The 18,216-nt window shown below is 49.3% G+C and overlaps 1 protein-coding gene across 3 annotated transcripts in view; it reads left to right on the forward strand.

Moving 5' to 3' along the window:
* AGBL4 (AGBL carboxypeptidase 4) overlaps positions 1-18,216 on the forward strand; it is a 3,151,866-nt gene that overhangs the window by 1,321,756 nt on the left and 1,811,894 nt on the right. The gene's annotated exons all lie outside the window — the stretch shown is intronic.

Here is an 18,216-nt window from a genome sequence, read left to right on the forward strand (position 1 = left end):
TATTTAGGGGTGGCACATGGGGGGACAGGGACAAAAGTAGGGGGGGCAACTATAAAATGCAAATATATATATATATATATATATATATATATATATATATATATCCTGGGGCCCTTTACTACGATCCCACAACGGGCCCTTTCACATGTTCTGCAGTGAGCTCCCTTCCTACTGTATTGGGGCCCCCCAGGGTGGCAGAAAACAAGAGATATATGTCACCAGCATACTAATAAAATATGAGTCCAAAGCAGTGGGAGAACTATCAGGGTTGCAAAGGTTGTCTTGCCACCAGGCCCTGGTGTTCTGCCACTGTGGGGTTCCCCAGCCTCCTCTTGCTGTCCTGCCCCTACTATTGACAGCGCTGGTCTGGCATCTCTTGGAATTTACAGGCTGGTTCTCCTGTCCTAAGGATGGGAGAAATCAGTCTGTTTTTTCAGTAACTGAGAGTCCTGGTGGAGTCCTTCCTGCAACTCGCTCTTCTTCCTGCCAATGAGGATGCAGGGGAAGGAGCAGATGAGGCGGCCGTGGTTGTGTGAGCGCTCGCATTATGCAGTGTCAGCGAGCAGAGGGAGGGGGGAGGAATCACCCGCAGGAGCTGACTGGGGACGCTCTCCCTCTCAATAGAGACTGTGTTACTCCAGCGGCGGCCTGAGTAAGATGCGGCGCATCCGCTACGAATGCAAACAAAAAGACATCGCCTTTTTGTAAAAAAAAAAAATTTTAATTGGGGGGGCACATGGTGGGGCACAGCATAATGTTGGGGGGGCAAGGGCCCCCTCTACCCCCCCTAGGGACGCCATTGCTAGTCAGCAAGGCAATAGCAAGGATTCATCAAAGTCAGGGGGTAAGCAGTGTTTGACCCAAGGTTGTCAAATGTTACGGAACTTTTTAATTTTGTCACCTTCAATAGCTGTCATTTTGGCAAAGATAAGGGTTCTGTTCATCCTATGCTTAGCCTCAGCCACAACCAAGTTCTGTGATTTCCAGCTTTAGCTATGGTTTGTTTGGCTGAGGTGGTAAGGTGCATGATTAGTCGGAATTGAGTTTGGGAGAGCTCAGTTGGTTTAAGATTTAGAAGGGCCGTGGCTGGGTCTGGGGAATGTTGATTTCTAGGGCTTTGGAAGCCATCACAAATATTCCTTTCCAAAATTCCTGGCAACTGGGCAACCGGGTAAAAAGCAGGGTTCTGGAGGAAGGAAAGAAGGGGGTTGTGAGGGGATTGAAGATTGTGGGAGTCTTTAAATTTATCCCAGATATCCAGGGAGTGTTTAGTGATGGGGTTGGAGAGGTGGGCTCTATCTTTGGACTGGAGGCACAACATATTGGCTACTGAGATGGGGTCACTATCAATTGATTCAACAGCAACCCATGGAGGTTTTTCCACCATTGCTAGATATTTAGGTAATTGTGCTATTTGTGCCGCATAATAGTATACAGAAAAACTGGGTATACCTAATCCACCACATAGTTTAGGAAGGTAAAGCGTTGATTTAGGGATACGGGGCTTGGTGGTGCCCCAAATGTAGGACATAACTCTGCGTTGCGTGAGGCTTAGGAAATATGACGGTATGGGTATGGGGAGTACTCTGAACAGGTACAGGAATTTGGGCAGCATCGACATTTTAATGGCATTGATCCGGCCAGTGTCAGAAACCATGAACCAGACCGAGACAGAAGTACAGTAAAATCACACTTGTTTATTAACAAAAATAAAAAGGTAAATAGAGTAAGCGTAGTCAAAGCATAGCCAGAGTCTAGTAACCGGATCGGGTAGTCAGCCAAGCCAGAGTTCAGTAACCAGATCGGTTAACCAGCCAGGCCAGAAGTCAGGGATCCAAGTAGAGGAACAGCAAGCAGGATAAGGAGCCAGAAGGGATGTCAGCAAAGTCAATCTTTAAACAGGTACGCAGGAGATGGTTTCTTGTGATGTGACCAAGGTGAAGAAGAGATCAAGTGGGCTGGATGGCTTTAAGTAGGCAGGACTGACAAACAGAATCAACAACAGCTGGGTAACTGTGGAGAGAGATGGGAGCTGGCAATTAGCCGACAGCTGAGCGGCCAGCTCAGAGAAAGAAGGGCTGAGCCCAGCCCTAACAGTACCCCCTCCTCAACAACCTCTCCCCCTTGGAGGACCTTGAGGGGAAAACGTCTATGTAAATCACAGAGGAGGACAGGGGCATGTACGTCCGAGGATGAGACCCAAGAGCGTTCCTCAGGACCGTACCCCTTCCAATGCACCAGGTACTGTATGCGCCCATGGAACCTACGGGAGTCAAGAATGGATTGTACTTCATACTCCTCATGGTTCTCAACCTGTATAGGGTGAGGACATGGCACCGTGGTGGTAAAGCGGTTGCAGACCAAAGGTTTCAATAAGGAGACATGAAACACTTTTGAGATGCGCATACTAGGAGGAAGGTCCAACACATAAGCCACTGGGTTAATCCTGCAAAGGATACGGAAAGGCCCAATAAACCGAGGTGCGAACTTCAGTGAGGGAACACGTAGTCGGAGGTTCCGAGATGACAGTCAGACCCTGTCCCCAACCTGGTAGGAAGGCGCAGGCAGGTGTCTACGGTCAGCATGGAGTCTGTACCTATCATTAGCATGACGCAAAGCCTCCTGGACTTGTGCCCAAGTGGAACAAAGACCACGGAGATGCTCCTCTAGTGCAGGAATACTCTGCGGAACAAACAAGTTAGGCAACATGGAAGGTTGGAAACCATAATTCGCCATAAACGGGGGCAATCGGGAAGCTGAATTCAAGGCACTGTTGTGAGCAAACTCTGCCCATGGTAATAGGTCTGACCAGTTGTTGTGATGGTCAGAAATATAGCAACGTAGGAATTGCTCCAAGGACTGATTGGCTCGTTCTGCGGCCCCATTAGACTGTGGGTGATACGCAGAGGAGAAAGCAAGTTGAATTCCCAGCTGTGCACAAAAGGCTCACCAGAACCGGGACACAAACTGACTACCCCTGTCCGAGACAATCACCTTGGTTAGCCCATGTAAGCGAAAGATCTCCCGAGCAAAAATGGAAGCTAGTTCCTTAGAAGTGGCAACTTCTTAAGTGGAATACAATGACACATCTTTGAGAACCAGTCAACCACCATAAGGATCACTGTGTTGCCTTGGGAGTTGGGCAACTCCACAATGAAATCCAGTAGGAGGCCCACTGGAAGGTGTTGTGGAGTCTTACTCTGAGCACACACGAAACAGGCAGCTACAAAGGCAGTTACATCAGCACATAGACTAGGCCAACAGAATTGTTGGGAAATGGCCCAAACGAGTTGATTCTTACCAGGGTGGCCAGCTGCCTTGGGAGAATGGTAAGTCTGGAGCACAGCAGTACGGAGACACTCTGGGACAAAGAAGCGATCACAAGGTTTCTCAGGAGGAGCATCGACCTGAGCAGCAATAATTTTGTCACCCAAAGGACAAGTAAGACTGGTGTGAACCGTAGCCAGAATACGATCAAGAGGAATTACAGGAGCCGGAACCGACTCCAACTTGGAAGTGGAGGAAATGTAAGGCGTCAGCCCTTACATTCTTAGTACCGGGTAAGAATGAGATAATGTAATTGAAACTTGACAAGAAAAGAGCCCATCGATCCCTTCTGGGAGAGAGGCGTTTAGCCTCAGACAAGAATGTGAGATTCTTATGGTCAGTAAGAATGAGAACTGGCACAGTGGTACCTTTGAGGAGAAGTCTCCATTCTTTCAGGGCTAAAATGTTTGCCAACAGCTGTCTGTCACCAATCTCGTAATTGCACTCGGCAGGTGACGATTTCTTGGAAAAAGTAGCCGCAAGGATGCATAGCACTCTCAGAGGTTGAGACAGAAGGGCGCCAACACCAGTCTCAGAAGCATCAACCTCAAGGATAAAGGGTAATGTAGGATCAGGATGTGCCAACACAGGAGCAGAAACAAAGGCAGCCTTGAGACTTTCAAAGGCCTTAATGGACTCCGGAGACCAACTCTGTGGGTTACCGTTCTTTCTGGTCAAATCGGTCAGGGGCTTGTCCAGAGATGAGAAGTTACGAATAAACTTCCGATAATAGTTGGCAAAACCCAGGAAACACTGCAGAGTACGTAACCCCACGGGTTGAGTCCACTGTAGGACTGCCGAAAGTTTCACTGGGTCCATCGGAAAACCAGCAGTGGAAATTACATATCCCAGGAATTTTACCTGTTCTCGATGGAACTCACACTTCTCCAGTTTACAATAGAGATTGTTCTCTCTTAATTTCTGAAACACACAACATACATTTGTGTGGTGGCTCTCCAGGGACTTGGAAAATATGAGGATATCATCGAGATAAACCACCACACATAACTGCAACAAATCTCAGAGGAAATCATTAATAAATTCCTGGAAAACCGCTGGGGCGTTACAAAGGCCAAAAGGCATTAAGAGATACTCATAATGGCCTGTTCTGTGTCAGGGCTGGCTCAGCCCTTCCTTTTTTGAGCTGGCTGCTCAGCTGTCGGCTGATTGCCAGCTCTCATCTCTCTCCACAGTTAACCAGCTGTTGTGGATCTGCTCATCAGTCCCGCCTACTTAAAGATCTCCAGCTCACTTCATTCCTGCCTTCGCCTTGGTCACCTCACAAGAAACCATCTCCTGTATTCCTGTTTAAAGACTGGCTTTGCTGACATCCCTTCTGGCTCCTTATCCTGCTTGCTGTTCTTCTACTTGGATCCCTGACTTCTGGCCTGGCTGATTACCCGATCTGGTTACTGAACTCTGGGTTGGCTGATTATTCGATCTGGTTACTGAACTCTGGCTTGGCTGACTACCCGTTCTGGTTACTGGACTCTGGCTATGCTTTGACTACACTTACTCTAGTTACCTTTTTATTTTTATTAATAAACAAGTGTGATTTTACTGTACCTTCTGTCTCAATCTGGTTCATGGTTTCTGAAATTCTGGTATTAAACACAGTTTTCCACTCGTCGCCCTCCTTAATCCTCAGGAGATTGTAAGCCCCTCTCAGATCAAGCTTAGTGAAAACCATTGCTCCCTTGAGGCGGTCAAATAACTCTGTAATCAACGGAATCGGGTAGGCATACTTAATTGTGAAACGATTGAGACCCCTATAATCAATACAAGGTGTCATGAAAGACGTCCTGTTAGTTCAGCCGTCGGCGGAAGATCGGTTAACAGAACTATTGTCAGTAAAACCAGAGGACGCGTTCGGAGACGCGTTGACACGAACGGACGCATGCGGGTGCGCGCTAATACGAGCGGTGTACACGGGTACACGATGAGACGAACGGGCACGTACGATCGGTACTCGGGTGTGCACGTGTGCACGCGGCGGCGCGCAGACGTGCGGTGTGACAGCTTTTGGCGCCATTAGGCCTATTTAAAGGTGCCTGTCAGCATGCTTCCTTGCTGTCCGGTCTACAGCGTTCCCTGTGACCCTAAGCTTCCAGTATACCTGTTTACCTGATTCCTGTTACCCGGCTTGTTCCTGACTTTTCCTGTTTGCTGCCAGTCCCTGACCTCGGCTTGTCTGACGATTCTCCTGCCTCATCCTTCAGTTATTACCTGCCTGTCTGTTGCCGACCCGGTCCGTGCCCTGACTACTCTCCTGGTTCCGTTTTGTACCTGCTCTGCTTACCTGTGTTTTGACCCGGCCTGTCTGACTTTGTAAAGTGCTTCCAGTGGTACTACAGAACACCTCCCTGCTGCTTGCTGGTTCGTGGGTGTCTGCTAGCTTCAGTGCTTCCCTATCCAGTCAACAGTTCCAGTGTTCCCGCCAAGAGTTCCGGTTCATCTACCAGTTGTTCCAGTGCTTCAGTTGTACTACAGAACACCTCCCAGTTTCCTGTTGTTCCTGAGTTCCTGCCAGTGGATCCAGTGTTCCTGATAGTTCTCCTGCTGCTGCACCAGAGGTCCGGATCAACCCTACACCTGCCACTTACCAAGCACTTGTGGCCCCCTGCGCTCTTGAGTCCCTGTCTTCTCTATCAGGGGCTCTCGAACCAGAGGCACACGAGAGGCTACTCCTTGCATTCTGGGCTCCACCACCAGCTTACTCTAGTTACCTTTTTATTTTTATTAATAAACAAGTGTGATTTTACTGTACCTTTTTCGTGACAGTACCGGACAGCCATGTCTGAGCCCACGCAGGGAGCCTCTCCTATGGATGAACTCTGCCGCTATCTTGCTGGACTTACCCAGGCAGTAAAGAGCCTACAAGAAGGCTACACCCAGCTGGAAGGCCAAGTCCAGGCCCTAGCAGCTTCTACACCTCCAGTATCCGGGACTTCTGTTTCACCATCTGTGGTCATGTTGCCGCCTGAACCCAGGGTCCCCACGCCTGAAAGATTTTTGGGTAACCGGAGCAAATTCAGGTCCTTCCGCAACTCATGTGAGCTCTTTTTTGCCCTTCAACCAAGGACTTTCTCCCTGGAAACCACCAAGGTGGGGTTCGTGATCTCGCTGCTGACCGGCGAGCCCCAGTCCTGGGCCCATCGCTTGTTAGAAAAGAAAGACACCTCACTTGATACTCTGGATACCTTCTTTCGGGCTATGTCATCCCTATATGAAGACCCACAGCTGACTGCCACGGCAGAGACAGCCTTGCACACCCTACAGCAAGGCCGCAGACCTGTTGAGGACTACGCATCAGAATTCAGACGCTGGAGTTCCGATACAAATTGGAACAATGCCGCCCTACGGTATCAGTTCTGTATGGGCCTTTCAGAATCCTTGAAGGATGAACTAGCCCGAGTGGGCCTTCCTGAGACTCTAGAGGACCTCATAGACCTTTCCATCCAAATAGACAGACGCCTAAGAGAACGACGTACAGAGCGATCTTCTGGCCCTGCTCGTCCTGTCTGGATGCTGCCCCGGGTGCCTAGTTCTCCCCACTCCGCTCCTCCAGCTTCTACTACCATGACTTCAGATACACCAGAACCAATGCAGCTGGGACTCTTACGGCCATCCCTCACTCCTGAAGAGCGTCAACGCCGTCGGGCTGGTAACCTGTGCCTATATTGCGGGGAACCCCGACACTTTGTACGGACATGCCCGGCCAAGCTTCATAAGTGCCTCTCTGTTTCTCCTGCTCTTACCCCAGCTTCACTGAATAATATGTCTCACCTGGCTGTCCCGCTTCTTTTACAGCTCCCAGGAGGGAATATACCAACCAGCGCTATCATTGATTCCGGGGCCTGCAGTGGCTTTATAGACTTGTCCTTTGCTTCCAGACATCATATTCCCATCCGGCCCAGGGCGAAAGGACTTTCAGTATATCTGGCCGATGGTTCTACCCTCAGATCAGGACCAGTAACCCAGGAAACAGTACCCATGCTCACCACCATTGCTGGCACTCATCAAGAGCTACTTTGTCTGGACGTCATTGAATCTCCTCTATTCCCCATCATATTGGGCATGCCTTGGCTCAAGGCCCATAATCCACACGTTGATTGGGCCTCAGGGAAAATTGAATTTCCTTCCTTTTATTGCCACCAACACTGTCTACCAGAAGTTACTCAAGCTCCCTCTGCCCTGTTGTGCATGGAAACTGATGCCGAGACCCGTCAAGTTGTACCTGAAGTCTACCATAGCTTTCTGGACGTTTTCAGTCAAAAAGGGGCCGAGACCCTTCCTCCCCACTGGCCATATGACTGTCCGATTGAGCTTCTCCCAGGGGCAGAGATTCCTTTTGGGAGAATATTTCCTTTATCAGAGTTAGAACTAGGAGTATTAAAAACTTACATTGACGATAATCTTAAGAAAGGCTTCATCCAACCCTCCACATCCCCGGCAGGAGCAGGAATCTTTTTTGTGGAAAAGAAAGACCATTCTTTGCGCCCTTGTGTGGATTATCGGGCACTCAATTAGATTACAATCAAGAACCGTTATCCCTTACCATTAGTGCCAGAACTTTTTCAGAGGCTGGGGTCTGCAGTAGTGTTTTCAAAGTTAGATCTTCGTGGTGCCTACAACCTTGTCCACATTCGCAAGGGAGACGAATGGAAGACTGCTTTCCATACCCGGTTTGGGCACTTCGAATATTTAGTTATGCCTTTCGGACTCTGTAATGCTCCTGCCACATTTCAGCATTTTGTAAATAACATTTTCAGAGACTACCTTGACCTGTTTGTTGTTATTTATCTAGATGACATTCAAATCTTCTCTTCTTCCCTAGTTGAACACCGTGAACATGTCAGAAACGTTTTGACCCGACTTCGCCTGCACGGCCTTTACGCCAAGCCTGAGAAATGTGTCTTCGAGCAGGAGAGTATTCAGTTCCTTGGCCTTATTATCTCTGTGGAAGGCATCAAAATGGACCCTCAGAAGGTCTCCGCCATTCTGGACTGGCCCGCTCCCACTGACAAAAAAGGGATTCAACGTTTCGTGGGATTTGCGAATTTTTATAGAAAATTCATCAAGGGATTCTCCACCATCATTGCTCCCATTACAAGATTGACCCAACAGGGCCTCAAGTTCCACTGGTCTACGGAAGCTCAGATGGCCTTTACTACACTGAAGGATCTGTTTGTCTCAGCCTCAGTTTTAAAACATCCTGATTCCACGTTACCCTACATCCTGGAGGTGGACGCTTCGGAGATAGCAGTCGGTGCAGTACTCTCCCAAAGACAGGGGCCTAGGGCTCTTCTGCACCCAGTCGCTTTTTTTTCCCGTAAATTATCAGAAGCAGAAAAGAACTATGATGTGGGTGATCGAGAATTGTTAGCGATCAAAGCTGCGTTGGAGGAATGGCGATACCTGTTAGAGGGAGCAGCCCACCCGATTCTTGTTTATACAGATCACAAGAATCTAGAATATTTAAAGACTGCCAAGAGGTTGAAACCACGACAGGCCAGATGGGCACTGTTCTTTACTAGATTTTCTTTCCATATTACCTACCGCCCCGGGTCAAAAAATATCAAGCCTGACGCTCTGTCATGGATGTACAGCGATTCGGAAGCACCTTCCCCACCAGATACCATCTTGTCCGCAGGGAACTTTCTGTTACTCCAAGGGGATCTACTGTCACAGATCAAGCAAGCCTCCAGGAACGTTTCCGCTCCACCTGATACAACCCTACAGGCCAGAGATGATCTTCTGTGGTCTAAGGATAGGATCTTCGTACCTCAGGAGGTGCGAACGGCAGCCCTTAGTTCTTGCCATGACCATATGTTAGCCGGCCACTTTGGAGTACATAAAACATCTGAACTTCTTCAGCGCACGTTCTGGTGGCCATCATTAAGAAAGGACTGCAAGGACTACGTGGAAGCATGTGTCACCTGTATCCAAAATAAAGGTAGCAAGTCTAAGGCCTGGGGCCTGTTAAAACCACTATCTGTCCCGGAGAAGCCATGGAGGATGATCTCCATGGATTTTATTGTCGAGTTGCCACCTTCTGAAAGCTACACTACGATCTTCGTAATAGTGGATAGATTATCGAAGATGGCACATTTCTTACCAATGAAAGGTACCCCTACTGCTGCTGAAACTGCCAGGACATTTATTAAGGAGGTGGTGAGGCTTCATGGCATCCCTGCCAATATTACTTCCGATCGGGGGGGGTACAATTCACCTCGAGGTTTTGGAGAGCTCTCTGTGAATCCGTGAAAATTGATCTTGCCTTCTCTTCTGCCTATCACCCCCAAACAAATGGCCAGACGGAGAGAACGAATCAGACGCTGGAGCAGTATCTGCGCTGCTTTTCCTCGTTCTCCCAGGATGATTGGGCTCCGCTTCTTCCCCTTGCCGAATTTGCATACAATAACTCTGTTCATTCCGCTACAAAACAAACACCATTTTTTGCAAATTATGGGTTCCATCCTCTGTTCTTGTCCACTAACATCCCGGAGTGTCCAGTACCAGCTGTTCAAGAAAACCTAAACTTCTTTGAATCAAATAATAAGCTTCTGCAAGAGACTATGGCAAGGACCCAGAACTACAACAAAGAGGTTTTTGATAAGAAGAGAAGGGGGGAGCTTGATCTTAAACCTGGAGATTTGGTTTGGCTATCTACTTTGAATCTAAGATTGGCTTGTCCTTCCAAAAAATTGGGTCCCAAGTTCGTGGGTCCTTTTCCAGTGACAAGAAAAATTAATAATGTGGCCTACGAACTAAAGCTACCAGAATCATTCCGGATTCACCCGGTCTTTCATGTTGCCCTACTCAAACCTGCAGTTCCTGATCCTTTTGTCAACCGGAGGGTCAATCCCCCTGAACCCGTGATCATTGACGGAGAAACCGAATATGAGGTCGAGTCCATTCTGGATTGTAGGAAGAGACGTAATCAAGTCCAGTTCTTGGTAAAGTGGAAGGGGTATGGGCCTGAGGAAAACTCCTGGGAGCCGGAGTCCAACATCCATGCTAGGAGATTGATACTTGCCTTTAAAAGATCTCATCCAAGTAAGATGGCACAGTTGGGCATCCGGAGGCTGCCCCTTGGGGGGGGGCAATGTCATGAAAGACGTCCTGTTAGTTCAGCCGTCGGCAGAAGATCGGTTAACAGAACTATTGTCAGTAAAACCAGAGGACGCGTTCGGAGACGTACGATCGTTACTCGGGTGTGCACGCGGCGGCGCGCAGACGTGCGGTGTGACAGCTTTTGGCGCCATTAGGCCTATTTAAAGGTGCCTGTCAGCATGCTTCCTTGCTGTCCGGTCTACAGCGTTCCCTGTGACCCTAAGCTTCCAGTATACCTGTTTACCTGATTCCTGTTACCCGGTTTGTTCCTGACTTTTCCTGTTTGCTGCCAGTCCCTGACCTCGGCTTGTCTGACGATTCTCCTGCCTCATCCTTCAGTTATTACCTGCCTGTCTGTTGCCGACCCGGTCCGTGCCCTGACTACTCTCCTGGTTCCGTTTTGTACCTGCTCTGCTTACCTGTGTTTTGACCCAGCCTGTCTGACTTTGTAAAGTGCTTCCAGTGGTACTACAGAACACCTCCCTGCTGCTTGCTGGTTCGTGGGTGTCTGCTAGCTTCAGTGCTTCCCTAACAGTTCCAGTGTTCCTGCCAAGAGTTCCGGTTCATCTACCAGTTGTTCCAGTGCTTCAGTTGTACTACAGAACACCTCCCAGTTGCCTGTTGTTCCTGAGTTCCTGTCAGTGGATCCAGTGTTCCTGATAGTTCTCCTGCTGCTGCACCAGAGGTCCGGATCAACCCTACACCTGCCACTTACCAAGCACTTGTGGCCCCCTGCGCTCTTGAGTCCCTGTCTTCTCTATCAGGGGCTCTCGAACCAGAGGCACACGAGAGGCTACTCCTTGCATTCTGGGCTCCACCACCAGGTACGTGACACAAGGTCTCAGTTCACCGCTCTTCTTCTTCACAAAGAAGAAACCAGCACCAGCAGGAGGCGAGGATTTGTGTATGAAATCCCGAGAAAGTGCATCTGCAACATACTCCTCCATGGCTTTATCCTCCAAGGGTAAACCCGGCCACGAGGGGGAGTGGCACCAGGTTGAAGGTCAATTGCGCAATCATACAGCCGGTGTGGAGGCAAACTACCGGATTGACCTTTGTCAAAGACATTGCTAAAATCATGGTACTCCTCTGGCAGAGAGGAGAGTGAAGAGGTACACAGGACCTTGACTACCTTCCGAAAGCATGTTTCACTGTTTTGTGGTGATCAGGAGAGAACCTCAGCACGGAGCCAATCAAAAGAAGGGTTGTGCCTCTGTAACCAAGTATAACCAATAACCAGCGGAAACTTAGGAGAGGAAATCACTTGGAATTGGATTATCTCATGGTGAAGAGCCCCTACGGCCATGGACAACGGAACCGTCTCATGAATCACATGGGCAGGCTGTAGAGGTCTCTCGGCAAGTGGAGTGTCATGCAGCTGCAGTGGAACCGAGTGCTTTGATACAAAGGTAGCCTCAATGAACAGGCCTGCAGTCCCAGTCCCATCTTGATAGACGACTCAGCCCAAGAAAGGGTGACCGAAACCAGAGGCTTATCCTTCTGGATAACTGGGGACGACACAATGCCACCTAAGGTCTGTCCATGACAGGACCTCAAGGTTCGGGTGTTCCCTGGACGGGAAGGATGAGACTTCAAAAAGTGACCTGCCTGGCCACAATAAAGGCACAATCTCTCCCTCCTCCTAAAGGCTCTCTCATCCGCAGAGAGACGCGTGAAGCCCAAGTGCATGGGTTCATCTTCACTGACCGACTCGGTGCCAGGAGGCATGGGAGGTGAGGGAGGCATGGGTGGGACTGCAAAGCTTGGAGGCAAACGTACAGGAGGCTCCTGCAAGCGCTCCTTAAAAGAAAGTCTTTCTCTGAGTCTGGAGTCAATGAGGATGGCAAATGAGATCAAGCTCTCCAGCTCAGTGGGTATTTCTCGGACTGCTATCTCAGCCTTGATGGAATCCGAGAGACCATGAGAAAAAGCAGCCACAAGGGCCTCATTGTTCCAAGCAACCTCTGCTGCCAGAGTATGGAACTCAATGGCGTAGTCGGCAACAGTTCTCGTACTCTGTTTGATGAACATGAGGCACTTGGCAGCAGAAGTGGAGCGTGCATCTCCCATAGAGGGTTAGCCAAGGCTCTCTCAGAAAGCAAAGATATCACGAATCCTAATTTGCTTCTGTCCGTGGGAAACGCCTGGGGCAGCATCTCAAAGTATATCTCAACTTGGTTAAGAAATCCTCTGCATTGAACTGGATCGCCCCCAAATCGCTGGGGAAGCAGGGCAGAACCAGACATACCTCTTATAGAAGTAATACTCAAGGCGGGTGCCTGCACAGAGACTGGCACAGCAGCAGGGACGGCCTGCAACTCAGGTTGTACCGGAGCAGCCACAGTGGGGGATTCCAGATGAGCCGTGCGACTCAGGAACGTTTGTAACGCCATGGCAACCTCATCCATGCAGTGATCTTGCTCATCCAATCTGCATAAAATATTACCAACAAGTGGATTGACTGAATTCATGGGCTTCACCTACTGTCAGAGACCATGAACCAGACCGAGACAGAAGTACAGTAAAATCACACTTGTTTATTAATAAAAATAAAAAGGTAAATAGAGTAAGCGAAGTCAAAGCATAGCCAGAATCCAGTAACCGGATCGGGTAGTCAGCCAACCCAGAGTTCAGTAACCAGATCGGGTAATTAGCCAGGCCAGAAGTCAGGGATCCAAGTAGAGGAACAGCAAGCAGGATAAGGAGCCAGAAGGGATGTCAGCAAAGCCAGTCTTTAAACAGGAATGCAGGAGATGGTTTCTTGTGATGTGACCAACGTGAAGGCAGAGATCAAGTGAGCTGGATGGCTTTAAGTAGGCAGGACTGATGAGCAGAATCAACAACAGCTGGGTAACTGTGGAGAGAGATGGGAGCTGGCAATTAGCCGACAGCTGAGCGGCCAACTCAGAGAAGGAAGGGCTGAGCCAAGCCCTGACACCCAGCCAGGATAAGTGAAGAGAAGACCATTGTTTCATAAGTCCAGTGGTTTGTCTCAGTAATGGTAAGTAGTTAGCCACAAAAAGGTCTGTGAGAGAGGGCGTGATTTGCACTCCCAAGTATGGTAGGTGTTGTGATACCCAGGAAAATGGTAGGGAGGTTTGGGCTTGTTGGAGTTCTGACTGAGTCAGGGAGATTTTGAGCATGTTTGATTTTTTAGGGCTGACCTGAAGTCCTGAAACGTGGGCAAATTTATCTAGTATGGCTAGCAAATTCGGGGCGGATATGCATGGCTGGGTTAAGAAGACTAGGATATCATCCGCAAAGAGGCACAGTTTGTGATGGTGACCACCTAATTCTATCCCTTTGACATCAGAGCTAGATCTGATTAAGTGTGCTAAGGGCTCTATCAGGAGGGCAAAAAGCAGCGGGGATAGAATTGTAGCCTGCGTACTTAACGAATGCTCACGGATTGTCATATAAAGAAGGGATCCAAGTCAGGAAATGGTTCCCAAAACCCCATTTCTGGAGGATGTAGTGCATGTATGGCCAAGTGACTGAGTTGAATGCCTTTCTGATGTCTAAAGAGAGAAGGCAGGTCGGGATGCGTCTGGTCTTAGCTGCATGAGGAAGTAGGAGAATACGTCTTATATTGCGTTGGCATGAATCCTGTTTGGTCGCGATGGATAAGTCGGCCTTTGATAGTGTTCAGTCTGGTCGCTAGAATCTTGGCTAATAGCTTAATGTCAAGGTTGAGGAGAGAGATGGGGCAGTAATTGGTTCAGGAGGTGAGATCAGATCTAGATTTGGGAAGCATAGAGATTATGGAGGTCAGGGATTCAGTTCTAAATGAGTGTTCCGCTAGCAGGGAATTGAAGGCTCTGGTAAGGATAGGTGCCAGAAGGGGTGCGAATTGTTTAAAGTATGTTGCCGAGAACCCATCTGGACATAGTCTTTTGTTGGGTTTTAGTGCTTTTATGGCTTGCTGAACCTCCTCGTCTGATATGGGACACTCAAGAAGATCCCGCTGTTCATGTTCAAGGGTCGGGAGGGTAATGTCGGAGAATAGGGAATCCGCTTTTGTCTTATCGAAGTCTTGAGTGGAAGAATAGAGCTTGGCCATATTAGAGCGAAAAACACCTCCAATATTTTGACGGGGTTACTAGTGTGTGAGTCATAAGAATTTTTCAATCTTATCAAAGACTGAGGGTGGTGGATTGTCCGTAAGCTGCGTGCCATAGTGGTGTCGGGTTTGTTGGCTTTGAGGTAGGCGATATGCTGACGTTTACGAATGATTTTGTCCGCCGAGCCAGTCAGGAATAGATCAAAGTCCAAACGGGCTTTATTCTTCTTTCTTCTATCTTCCTTCATCTTCTGGTTCTTCTGGCTCTTCTGGTTCTTCTGGTTCTTCCTCCGGCGTTCTCGTCCAGCATCTCCTCCGCGGCGTCTTCTGTCTTCTTCTCCTCGGGCCGCTCCGCACCCATGGCATGGGGGGGAGGCTCCCGCTCTTCTCTTCTTCTCTTCTTCTTTTCTTCTTTTCTTCTCTTCTTCTCTTCTTCTTCATTTTCTTCTCCGGGCCGCTCCGCAATCCATGCTGGCATGGAGGGAGGCTCCCGCTGTGTGACGGCGCTCCTCGTCTGACAGTTATTAAATAACGGGGGGCGGGGCCACCCGGTGACCCCGCCCCCATCTGACGCACGGTGACTTGACGGGACTTCCCTGTGGCATTCCCCGTGACGTCACAGGGAAGTCCCGTCAAGTCACCGTGCGTCAGAGGGGGGCGGGGTCACCGGGTGGCCCCGCCCCCCCGTTATTTAAGAACTGTCAGACGAGGAGCGCCGTCACACAGCGGGAGCCTCCCTCCATGCCAGCATGGATTGCGGAGCGGCCCGGAGAAGAAAATGAAGAAGAAGAGAAGAAGAGAAGAAAAGAAGAAAAGAAGAAGAGAAGAAGAGAAGAGCGGGAGCCTCCCCCCCATGCCATGGGTGCGGAGCGGCCCGAGGAGAAGAAGACAGAAGACGCCGTGGAGGAGATGCTGGACGAGAACGCCGGAGGAAGAACCAGAAGAACCAGAAGAGCCAGAAGAACCAGAAGATGAAGGAAGATAGAAGAAAGAAGAAGCATTTAAATAAAGGAATTGTCAAAAACTGTCTCTTGTCATTTTTAACATTTTTGACACTTTTTTCGTGAAATGGTAGGGGTACTTATGTACCCCCTTACCATTTCACACAGGGGGGGGGGCGGGATCTGGGGGTCACCTTGTTAAAGGGGGCTTCCAGATTCCGATAAGCCCCCCGCCCGCAGACCCCCACAACCACCGGCCAGGGTTGTGGGGATGAGGCCCTTGTCCTCATCAACATGGGGACAAGGTGTTTTGGGGGGCTACCCCAAAGCACCCTCCCAATGTTGAGGGCATGTGGCCTGGTACGGTTCAGGAGGGAGGGGGGGCCGCACTCTCGTCCCCCCCTCTTTTCCTGCGGCCTGCCAGGTTGCGTGCTCGGATAAGGGTCTGGTATGGATTTTTGGGGGGACCCCACGCCGTTTTTTTTTTTTTTTTTGGCGCGGGGTTCCCCTTAAAATCCATACCAGACCTGAAGGGTCTGGTATGGAATTTAGGGGGAACCCCACGTCATTTTTTTTTTTTAATTTTGGCCGGGGTTCCCCTTAATATCCATACCAGACCTGAAGGGCCTGGTATGGAATTTAGGAGGACTCCCACGTCATTTTTTTTTTTTAATTTTGGTTCGGGGTTCCCCTTTGGGGAATTCCCATGCCGTTTTTATCAATGAACTTCTATGTGTATTGTCGGCAATGCAATAGCCGCGGATAGTTTTAAATGAGTTTTTTCCTTCAAAATGTCATTTTGCTGTCAGACTGTTCTAAACACAGGAAACATGCGCCCCTTTACAGGCATATTATAGACACCCCCCAGGTACGAAATTTAAAGGGATATTACACTTTTATTGTTTGACTTTAAGCATTATTAAAATCACTGCTCCTGAAAAAACGGCCGTTTTTAAAACTTTTTTTTGCATTGATCCATGTCCCCTGGGGCAGGACCCAGGTCCCCAAACACTTTTTATGACAATAACTTGCATGTAAGCCTTGAAAATTAGCACTTTTGATTATTCATGTTCGTGTCCCATAGACTTTAACGGTGTTCGCATGTTCGAACGAACTTTTTTCCTGTTCGCATGTTCTGGTGCGAACCGAACAGGGGGGTGTTCGGCTCATCCCTAGTTGAGACCAGGTAGCCAACTAGCAACAGACCTGTGGGGAGAAAAAAGGTGAGCAAGAATAAACAATACAGTGTAGTTATGTATTGGACCGTAGGGTGAGCCGGAAGGTGAGGACTACCTCAGTGAAACTTATCGGTAACCCCACAGGTAGAGCAGGAACCGCACCCTTGACAATCAACCAGATATCCATGGGGAGGCTGGGGTTTCTGTATGGGTACTTAAGGATCAGAGAACAGGGATGATTTTCATATGGGGCCTTATCAGTCCGGGAGGGCTCAGGCGCAGGATTGTGAGTAGATAGGAGTGAGAGTTTATGGAGAGTGAGTGTAGTTACTGGGAGAGTTCCAGTTGAAATCAAAGGCGAAGGGTAAAGGTCTATATATCAGGTCTGTAGCATCATCAGTAGGGTGAGTTAGCAGTCAGCAGAGGTGACTGTGAGTGATGTTGAGATCAGAACCAAGGTTCAGGGTCAAATCAGTCCATCGAGTCCTCGTTGAAAGGTACTGGGTTATCAAAGCGGCCCCACTTGTAAAAGTTCTCACATGTGGATGATGTGTGGTTGGAGCCAGCTGCTGCTTGTTTCTGAGGGGAACGGGAGGCAGAGAGTCTACAAGATGAGTCCCCATATTGAGCATGATCCTCCAGGCCCAAGTCCATCATTACTGACTGTAGCTCCTCTGCGGAGCGGCACACGTATTTCGTTTCAAGGTAGGTGAAGCGGAGCAAAACAAGGGGAAACCCCAGTGATATGCTATCTGGTTGCGTTGGAGCACCTGCAAATGGGGCTTGAGTGCCCGCCTCTTTGCCACTGTGAGTGGGGAGAGATCTGCAAATGGCTAGTATGTGTGGTCCTGGAAGGTGAGGGGAGTTTTGCCCCTGGCCGCCGCCAGCAGCTGTTCTTTCCTGCGGTAGTAATGAAACTTGGCTATATTGTCTCTAGGCAGGCCATTAGGTTTGTGTGGGGCTAGGGCTCTGTGCACCTTGTCCATCTTCAGCCTCTCTATGGGTATGCCAGGCTGTACTTCCTGTAAGAGGACTATCATGGTGGCCTGGACATCAAGGATGGTCTCAGGGATCCCCCTAATCCTAAGGTTAGAGCGGCGGTCCCTGTTTTCTTGGTCCTCTAAATGTGTCTGCAGCACCAAATTCTCCTCTTTCAGTGGTGTACAGCTGTGTGTGGTTTTCTAACTCATCCACTAGCACTTCCAACTCTGCAGTCCTCTGACCCAGCTCTCTAATCTCCTTTGTCAGTTTGTCTGTTATGTGGTCGGAAGTCTGTTTGAGGGCTTTCTGTAACATACGCTCAAATTGCTTGAGCATACCAGGCTGTATAACTGACTGAGAACTGCCAGTGTCAGAGTCAGACTCACCGGCCAGGTCCTTGGTCTTTAGGCTGTGTGGCTGTGCCTTGTTAGAGCGCAGTGTGCTGGGCTGTGAGGAGGAGGCTGGTGGCGCCATCTTAGCTGACAGCCTAGACAGGGCACCCTTAATGTTCCCGGGTCTGAACTTAAGATTTTGGGCCCCCCAGGACCATGGTAGCAATCTCGGGTGACTCCGGGAGTTATGATGAGGTCGCGGGGATCTTCGGCGGTGCCGC

This window comes from Aquarana catesbeiana, linkage group LG07 (genome assembly GCF_042186555.1).
Source record: "Aquarana catesbeiana isolate 2022-GZ linkage group LG07, ASM4218655v1, whole genome shotgun sequence".
Lineage (NCBI taxonomy): Eukaryota > Metazoa > Chordata > Amphibia > Anura > Ranidae > Aquarana > Aquarana catesbeiana.